The 9,869-nt window shown below is 39.5% G+C and overlaps 1 long non-coding RNA gene across 1 annotated transcript; it reads left to right on the top strand.

The window, feature by feature from the left end:
• Positions 1–7,089: 7,089 nt before the first annotated feature.
• On the top strand, positions 7,090–9,212 carry LOC134627196 (uncharacterized). The gene is made up of 3 exons (XR_010093874.1): positions 7,090–7,316; positions 7,655–7,731; positions 9,008–9,212. It is a non-coding gene; the product is annotated as an uncharacterized LOC134627196 (long non-coding RNA).
• Positions 9,213–9,869: the final 657 nt, after the last annotated feature.

Genomic DNA, 9,869 nt, shown 5'->3' with positions numbered 1-9,869 from the left:
GGTGTGTTGAGTTAGTCTGGTCAGGAGAGCAGCAGCTGTTTGGCGGTCTGGTCGGCTTCTTGAGAGGAAGGCATATGTGGGTCTGACTGGCCAAGCTGTTCAAGAGGCACACCAGAATGAACCTTTGATAAGGTTAGACACAAACAGGAATTGCAGTCACCAAGGCACAAGATGTATACCATGTGTGAAGAGAAAAAAGATAATTAGAAGTGTTTTGGAATATATTGTCAAGTTATTTTGGGCCACGCTAATAGGAAACAATTAAAACAATGTTTGTTTGTTTTTTAGCATTTTAAACACACACTGCAATGCACTGCAAAGACATCTCAAAGTTCAGTGAAGGTTTTAAGGGCCATGAAAGGCCTCAATAGCTGCAAATTTGTTCAAATTACATACAAATCTTATTAGTTAAAAGATTCGCAGTCATCTCCAGCTGTTATCCCAACAGTACGGCAATAAAAAGAAACTGACTTTAAAGTTTGCTCATTAAAAATGCATTTTTGTCTGTTCGCATCGGAAATGCCAAAACACAACAGTAAGTAAAGCCCACCGGACATGGAAAAAAGAAAAAAAAAATACCACGTACAGCAAGTTAACATTTCAGAAAAACGAAAACCTCGGTATCGAAGAGTCACAGCTCATTTGTGGAGGTGCCATTTTTTTGTTCTCAAAGGAATCAGGCAAATCCACACTACAGGAAATAAAAAATCCTATAGTAGGAATGATTTATTACTAGAAAAATATGTGACAGCCTTGCTCACCTTAAAAGTCAGAGCCCCTATTGTGGTGCACTATTAAGATGCACTTCATAAAAGCAGCCACCCTAAAATACTCAGAGACAGAAGAAGAACGCTCCGGACCCCCAACATTCCAGCATCAAAACCATCTCCTGCCTCAAGTCATTTCATAAAATGGCAGCGATAAAGAGATAGACTGCTCTTTATTGTTTTTAGATTGCGGGCACTTTGCGAACTCTGCTCGCCTGTGTCTAGAATAATGTAAATATTTCACAGCTATATGCCTGCTAATACATAAAACAGATATATAAGTCCAATAAAGCTGCATAACTGTTTGCGCCTGACTTCCCCGGAGGGTCCAGACACTTTAGCAGGAGGGGATATTCCCCACTCAGCTGACAGTGGGGACACTGAGACTTCCCTGATGAATGGTACACACCTGCTGGGACTCAGACAAACACAGCCTGCAGTTCCATGGCCGTCGTTTTGATAAGTAGCTTAAAGCATATAGCAGAAGCTCATAGCCTTTAATAAAAGAACAACTGACACATGAATATATGACTATGTTTGGATCTTTTTGTGAGCAATGTAATAAGGCACTGCTTATACTATATGTTAAAGATCTTCTTTGGATAAGAATAGAGAAGACGTGTGAACTAAAATCCTTTTTGTTTCTTGGTCAGCTGTCACGTAGGTATAGCTGGTATGCATGCAAGCTCATGCTTGTAAACAAAGAGAAAAGGAAATGAGTTTGTTCAACTCGTGCTTTGTGGTGCTCACTCCAGCTCATAACCAATAAGGCACAGAACAGACGAGTATATTGTTGCTTACTGCAATGCAATTGCCCAGGACATCAAAAAACAAAAAGCGGCAATCAGAGTGGATGCCATCTCTTGGAATTACTATAAATACCAGCAGCAGACAAGTCACTCATTAGGAAGATGATGATGGGGGGAGGGATTGAGGGGTATTCAGATGGACCTGTGGTGGAAACACAGACAAAACAATGGGCTTGAATAGAAGAAGAAGATTAGTATCATTACCAGTGTCATTCACTTTGTTTTGCTTTGAAAATATGACAAGGAGAATGAAATATGAATTTTCTGAACTGTTCTGAGAAATGTTAGGCATACATCAAACCGCACTTGAATGCAAGCGTAAAAAAAAAAAGTGACAGGAAGCTAAATTTGCACTCATGACGCATTTTGTTTTTATAATTAGTTCTGTCATTTTGAGAGTTTCAGAAATTTTAATAAACTTGTAAAATTATTTAAAAAATCACCCACAAAGGTGTTAAATCTGGACTTTGGACAGGATTTGTAGCGAAAAATCAGAAGTGTACTACTCATCCCACCACGTGTCTACGCATGCTGCACAGTAATGTGAATGCTATTGTGATCTACAACATCTATTATCTACTTTCCATCAAATGGGTTGGAGATGAAAAAGCACAGAATTGTAGAAAAATGAACCCATTGGTCACCTCATCTTTAAATCTAAGCCATTGTTTTCTGTCTTTGTCAATTACATCAAAATGAAAACACGTGGGGATTTACAGGCATACGGTCTGACCTCTCATCCATTTTACCTACCACTGGGGCCTATTGTGACCCTAAAATTGCCAATATTGAAGCTCAGTGGGGTGAGTAAGAATCAAGGGCGGGGGGCTAAAAGACGAGACAGCTACAGCTGTGCTCTGTTCTTGCCTCACAGAGACAGAAGAAGAGGGGAAAAAATCATAATCTCACGCTGTCTGATGCAAGCTTAAATGCTCTATTGCTTTGCCGATCACGTTGCGCTCCTATCATCTTTCCCTGGCGTCTCCAAGACAAATCTGGGCTGCTGCCATGCACACACACGTAAACCACTATGCACAGCAACAACAGCAGCTGAGGCGTGATGAATGACGCTCTCGTCCCGACGGATCCCTGTCGATGCATGTTCAAGTGGATGGGATTGAATTTAACCATAGAAATGACAGGCCATTCTTTTTTGGGGCACGGTGCAGGCTACATGAATGGTTTGTGGCGATGAGGGGCTTGGTGATTGATGCCCCATGAGGAAGAGCCGGGGAATCTGCGGCGAAAGACGAGGGAAAACCACCCTTGTCATAAATGTGAGCGTCTGGAGAATCCATGGGTTGTGGCACTTTTCTTGAACCAAGCCACTTCTTATCCTCTTTACCACCTGATCCCTGTTTGAAGGAGCTTACACCTCTCCTCATCCAACCAAAAATGGTCCTATTTATCACATGCTGACGTTTCTATCATCAGTGGCCGACAATGTTGTTGGATGAGACACTTGCGCTAAGCTCTAGAGAGCTGCTGGAGAAGATGCAGTCTGTTTTGTTCGTGTACTGTGGTCAAAGGCAGTATATAATTTAAACTATATTGCTGTTCATAGTTTCCTTTGTCTGCTGGTTAAGCCACGCCCACTTAGAGTATGTTGATTAGATTACAAATGTATAGTCGATCTCTGGCTAGCCTGTACCTTTTAATTTGTCACAAAATGCACTTTATGGCTGCAAACCGACATTATTATATTGAAAAAGGAACAAAGATATTTGGGAGTGGGTTCAATAGACACGTCCGTCCACTGTGTCCATTACACGCTTTGCCTCTCCAAAACATGTAAAGGACACGCATGCACACTGTAAAATGTAATTCTAGCTGTTTGTTATTTCAACATATTATTCTATATCAGTTTGACGATAGATGACTGAAGTTGTTGTTATAACATAGAATTACAAGTTAAAAACGTCCCAATTACACCAAAAAAAGCTAACTTGAAAACTCATGTCCAGCTAAATCAGAAACTTATGTGAACTTGACAATGCGGGTAAGTTGAGCACAGCAGGATTCAAAACTGCCTCACGTGACTGCTACCGAGGTGCATCATGGGGAATTGGCGGTTAACGACATGCTCACTTTACTTGGACGTTTTCTAATCGTCTTCTTTGGAATATGCTTTCAAGGTGAGTAACATTGGTTATAACTATAAGGAAAGAGAGCTACAAAAGTTGGAACATGTTTTGAATTTATGGCATGACGTGTGTTTTTCTCTTTTACCGAAATGTTTGCTTTAGCTAATGTAACTTTAGCCGACAAGGTCCAGCTTGTGTGTCATGACCAAACTTGACCTAATAAACTGACATATGGCCTTTTTTATGGGTTTAATGTGGCGCTGAGCAAATCACAAGTATTGTGCCGCTAGCTTTAAGGTTGTGCACTCAACCACTGTTGCGATATTAGCAAGCTAACTCAGCTAATTAATAAAGCTTATTTCATATTGTCTCTGTACTTGTAAATTCCTTTCAAGTTCACAGGCTGTTGTATTTTGGTGGAAGTTCATTTTGGCAATATTTCCAATAACTGGCTGGGTTCAAAAAGACCTTTTTGGCAGGACTCGGATGCTTGTTGTCATCTGTTTATCCCTATGTAATCACTTAAGGTGTTATTAACTGCTGCATGCTAAGCTGCAAGAGTGCACTGAGGACAGAGACAAAATATGGTCTACAAACCAGCATTATATTAGTTTTTATCAGATAGTCCTCCAGTGTGCTTATTTTTTGCTTTAATTATATTGTGCAGTTATTTGTTACCCTGAAATGCTTTATGCTTAACAACAGTTCACTATTTTGACTTATTTTTGAACTCTTGTGATCAGTATGACTAGATTGTGTGAGTTTCCATACTAAACGAGCTGTAGTGATAAAATAATTGGCATCAGAGACACTGATTTTTGGCATGGTATACTGCAGAAGTTTTTTTTTTTTTGCATAATTTACCTTTTAATTAAACTGCATTCTCTGTATTGTAACAAAACTAACATTGTTTATATGTCAGAAAATTAGCAAACATGAATAAATGGCGAAAACAATATAATTATAACATATATTTTTATTTTACTTATTTTAGGTCTGTGAAGCCAAACTTGATGCTGGGGATTTATTTTTGTCAGTGGAGTCAAATGGTAAGTTACAATTTGTGCATTTTGTCATACTGGAAACACCTCAGATTATATTGTAATTTAATAGCTCTGTAGAACAAATGATATAAAGATTGTAGTCTCAGGGTACTTCTTAAGAAGTAATATGGCACTATTGATGATCACATGCAGGTGGCATAAACTAAATATTCAGACGTGTTACCAACAAATGATTCATTAACAAAAGCAATGGAGCAGACTGTTTAGGTTCTTGTGGTTGTAATAACATCCATAACTGCAAGTTTGTCATTAATTTATTTTCACAGGTCTAGATGATCACATTTGACTTTGTCATTTAAATGAGGTGGACTTGCAAACTTTGCGCTCTTTGGGGTAAATTGCTGTCCACTACATACAGTGGCTTGCAAAAGTATTCGGCCCCCTTGAACTTTCCCACATTTTGTCACATTGCAGCCACAAACATGAATCAATTTTATTGGAATTCCACGTGAAAGACCAATACAAAGTGGTGTACACGTGAGAAGTGGAACGAAAATCATACATGATTCCAAACATTTTTTACAAATAAATAACTGAAAAGTGGAGTGTGCGTAATTATTCAGCCCCCTGAGTCAATACTTTGTAGAACCACCTCTTGCTGCAAATACAGCTGCCAGTCTTTTAGGGTATGTCTCTACCAGCTTTGCACATCTAGAGACTGAAATCCTTGCCCATTCTTCTTTGCAAAACAGCTCCACAACTGCCCTGTGATGGCCTCAGAGGTTGTCTAAGAGAATATTGGGAGCAACAACACCATGAAGTCCAAAGAACACACCAGACAGGTCAGAGATAAAGTTATTGAGAAATTTAAAGCAGGCTTAGGCTACAAAAAGATTTCCCAAGCCTTGAACATCCCACGGAGCACTGTTCAAGCGATCATTCAGAAATGGAAGGAGTATGGCACAAGTGTAAACCTACCAAGACAAGGCCGTCCACCTAAACTCACAGACCGAACAAGGAGAGCGCTGATCAGAAATGCAGCCAAGAGGCCCATGGTGACTCTGGACGAGCTGCAGAGATCTACAGCTCAGGTGGGGGAATCTGTCCATAGGACAACTATTAGTCGTGCACTGCACAAAGTTGGCCTTTATGGAAGAGTGGCAAGAAGAAAGCCATTGTTAACAGCAAACCATAAGAAGTCCCGTTTCCAGTTTGCCACAAGCCATGTGGGGGACACAGCAAACATGTGGAAGAAGGTGCTCTGGTCAGATGAGACCAAAATGGAACTTTTTGGCCAAAATGCAAAACACTATGTGTGGCGGAAAACTAACACTGCACATCACTCTGAACACACCATCCCCACTGTCAAATATGGTGGTGGCAGCATCATGCTCTGGGGGTGCTTCTCTTCAGCAGGGACAGGGAAGCTGGTCAGAGTTGATGGGAAGATGGATGGAGCCAAATACAGGGCAATCTTGGAAGAAAACCTCTTGGAGTCTGCAAAAGACTTGAGACTGGGGCGGAGGTTCACCTTCCAGCAGGACAACGACCCTAAACATAAAGCCAGGGCAACAATGGAATGGTTTAAAACAAAACATATCCATGTGTTAGAATGGCCCAGTCAAAGTCCAGATCTAAATCCAATCGAGAATCTGTGGCAAGATCTGAAAACTGCTGTTCACAAACGCTGTCCATCTAATCTGACTGAGCTGGAGCTGCTTTGCATAGAAGAATGGACAAGGATTTCAGTCTCTAGATGTGCAAAGCTGGTAGAGACATACCCTAAAAGACTGGCAGCTGTAATTGCAGCAAAAGGTGGTTCTACAAAGTATTGACTCAGGGGGCTGAATAATTACGCACACCCCACTTTGCAGTTATTTATTAGTAAAAAATGTTTGGAATCATGTATGATTTTCATTCCACTTCTCACGTGTACACCACTTTGTATTGGTCTTTCACGTGGAATTCCAATAAAATTGATTCATGTTTGTGGCTGTAATGTGACAAAATGTGGAAAAGTTCAAGGGGGCCGAATACTTTTGCAAGCCACTGTATACACAGAATCTGCACAGTATTTCAGATCTAAAAAGGGAGTATGTAATGGACTTGCTGGCTTTAATGTAAAAAGCCTGTTGTGTAACTTTAATGAGGCAGATGGACTAAAACAGTATTGCTCATCAAGGTAAACATCTGAGGAATAAGGAAACTGTTACTTGTCCTTTTACTCAGTGTTCTTTTAATCGCACGTTTACTAAAGTTTTACATCACATAAGTCATTTTCACAATCATTCTACTTTAAAAGATTTCAAGACAGAGCTTATTGTTCTCTGAACTTCCTTGTTTGCTGAACGGCAGGTAAAGTGCATCTTTTTGTTTGTTTGCTTTTGTGTGTTTGTGTTTTCTCTAATGGGCCTCAGATGACTGTTTGCTTAAATTTGGGTCTCAAAGAATCTTTTTTTAATTCTGCCTGTACTCTCCACCCCTCTTCTTCTATTGCTCAGGTTGAAGCAGAATTTGCCCGTCTTACATCTGTTGACCTGAAAGGGTTCCTTTTTGCTGTGCTTGACCATTATGGAGAGGTTCGTGGAGCTGTACAAAATCAAGAGCGGCATAGAAAGGCTAACTAGGCTCATAAGATGCTTCGGAGATGATGTAAGTGTTCAACTGCGAAATCTAATCCTTTGTTTAAGTTTTAGGTTATCCAGTTCAACTGATGAACTCATTGAAAGAAAGCTGATAAGTAAAGTCTGTCATCATATTTCACAACTGGACATTTAGTGTGGTAACTTTTACAGAATCTATGTATATTGGTGGTAGGTTGGATATCATATTCTACTTGAATGTCCTGATAAGCCTGATTCAAAATCTCCAATGATAATCATATATTGATGGAATTATGCATCAAAAAGCTGTGAATTTGGAGCTGTCTACATGCTTCATAAACACTGTTTAAAAAGTGTTTTTGTTTTCTTTTTGACTTCTTTGACCAGAGCCCTACACAAAGGAAGAGGACAGAGGACCTCATTTTCTAAAGGAAGATCCCTCACACACTTTCAAGACTGTGAAGGTTAGCATTGTTTCTTTTAGTAAATTTAATAATGACAGCACCACAGTGGATTTTAAATTAAAAAGTACATGTGTACTTTTTCCTCACCAAATGTATTATTACAAGATCTTTGACACTGGATTTGGTCTGGGTTTCAGAGAAACTAACTGGCAAGCTAGCATTGATATTATTAGTGTCTTGTGTTTATTCATGTCTTCACCAGGGTCTTTGACATTTCGCTGCTGTACTGTTCACTTCAGCTTTACGTTTGATTTCTCACATTGTATATTGTAATGGCAGAGATATTAGGATATTTAAGGGGCTGCAGTGGCTGCTACAGCTGTGGGGGGCAATACTTTGGTGAAATGTCCTGGACCCTGGAAAAGAGACTGTGTAGACTGGGTAAGCAATTAAAGGTTACTGGCCGAGAGTCATTGGGCAGCTGGGTAAAGGTGGATGTTGATATTCAGTGCCAATTATGCAACCTGTTCAGCCATGTCTATATGCTCTTTTTTCATGCTGTTAATATAGGGGGAAAAAATAAACTTTAATCAATAAACTGATTAAAGAAGCATTGTCTATGGAGCCATAATCTGATCCTGTAGTGTAGCTGCAGTTTGCACATTTCATGTATTCTCAGCCAGATTTGGTTTAGAGCACAGCCAATATTTAGCATAAGTAGATTTAAATTCACACACTGGTGATGGCAAGCTACATTGTAGCCACAGCCACCCTGGGGCGCACTGACAGAGGCGAGGCTGCCGGACACTGGCACCACCGGGCCCTCTGACCACCACCAGTAGGCAACAGGTGAAGTGTCTTGCCCAAGGACACAACGACTGAAACTGTCGGAGCCAGGGCTCGAACCGGCAACCTTCCAATTATAAGACGAACTGTCAACTCTTGAGTCACGATTCAGTCATCCACCCATGTGTGTGAATGACTGAATGTGTAAAGCACTTTGGAGTCCTTAGGGGACTAGTAAAGCACTATACAAATACAGGCCATTTACCATTTAAATTGAAAATTTTGTTTGAATTCTCCAATTGAAGACATGCTCAGTTATTTATGAACATGGTCTTTGTTTAAAGCAAGAAATGGATTTGTAACATGGGGGTGCATATCTCATTCTGAAAAAACTTTAACAACTAATAAGTGTTACCCAAAGCCAATCACCATCATCCAAAGCATCAGTATGGCTCTTCTTTGGAAAGACATGAATTGTTAAGCACACGGGATATTGTGTAATTGTAATTGTGTAATTTTTTTTTTTTTTTGTCTTTGAACCCTTTTATAGCCGACAGGTATTGAAGACACGTTTTCTAAGAGGATGAAAGTTGGCATTGCGATGGTGAAAGAAGAAGACATCGATGTGTTGGTTGTCCTTGAGGCGGCAGTAATCCTGTCTAATCTGAGGGATGTCTCAAGTGCCATTTCCATGCTGATGGGCCTTCTTTTTGCCCTCAACATACACTATCCAAAGGAACTTAAGGACATCTTTGAAGTCATTCAGAACATCCTAATGAACATTGGTGGAAGGCAGTGCATCTCACTAGTGCATGGTCTAAGAAACAGACTCTTGCAGAAAGCCATGCAGAACTGTAATTGTATGATCCTTAGTGTTAAGGACAGTTTTTATTTTACTGTTTGTTTTTTTATTCTTGCAAGTTCTCATTCTCACTTTTGTATGTCACTAAATGACTACACTTTACATTCCAGATTAGACAATTACTCATTTGTTCATGGTTTAAGAAACTTATGTGAACAACAATATAATGCTGGACTTTGCAGATGCTTATCTCATGCAAGTCAGTAGTTTTTCCTTTGTTTTGCAATTGAGCAGACTCAAACTAATGTTTCTGAAATATCCATATTATCAAATGTTTCAGAAGCATGCAGTCATTTTCAGAGATATTGGTTCTGTGGAATTTGTTGCAATTGTAAACGAAGACAAATACAAGAGTTTGATGTCTTAGTTGTTATAAACTGATCTTTACTGTCACTTATCAAAGGTTTTGTACTATTTTAATATTTCAAGTTTTATGCTAACAGGTGTGACTGAGCACAATGAAGTTTAAAAATTTTGTAAATGTAAAGAATAACTTTTCTAAAATAGCAAGTGTCCCGTTGATACATTACATTAATGCAGACTTTATGTT

Source organism: Pelmatolapia mariae, linkage group LG5, assembly GCF_036321145.2.
Source record: "Pelmatolapia mariae isolate MD_Pm_ZW linkage group LG5, Pm_UMD_F_2, whole genome shotgun sequence".
In the NCBI taxonomy this organism is placed as follows: domain Eukaryota; kingdom Metazoa; phylum Chordata; class Actinopteri; order Cichliformes; family Cichlidae; genus Pelmatolapia; species Pelmatolapia mariae.
This window is presented reverse-complemented; position numbering and strand designations above follow the sequence as displayed.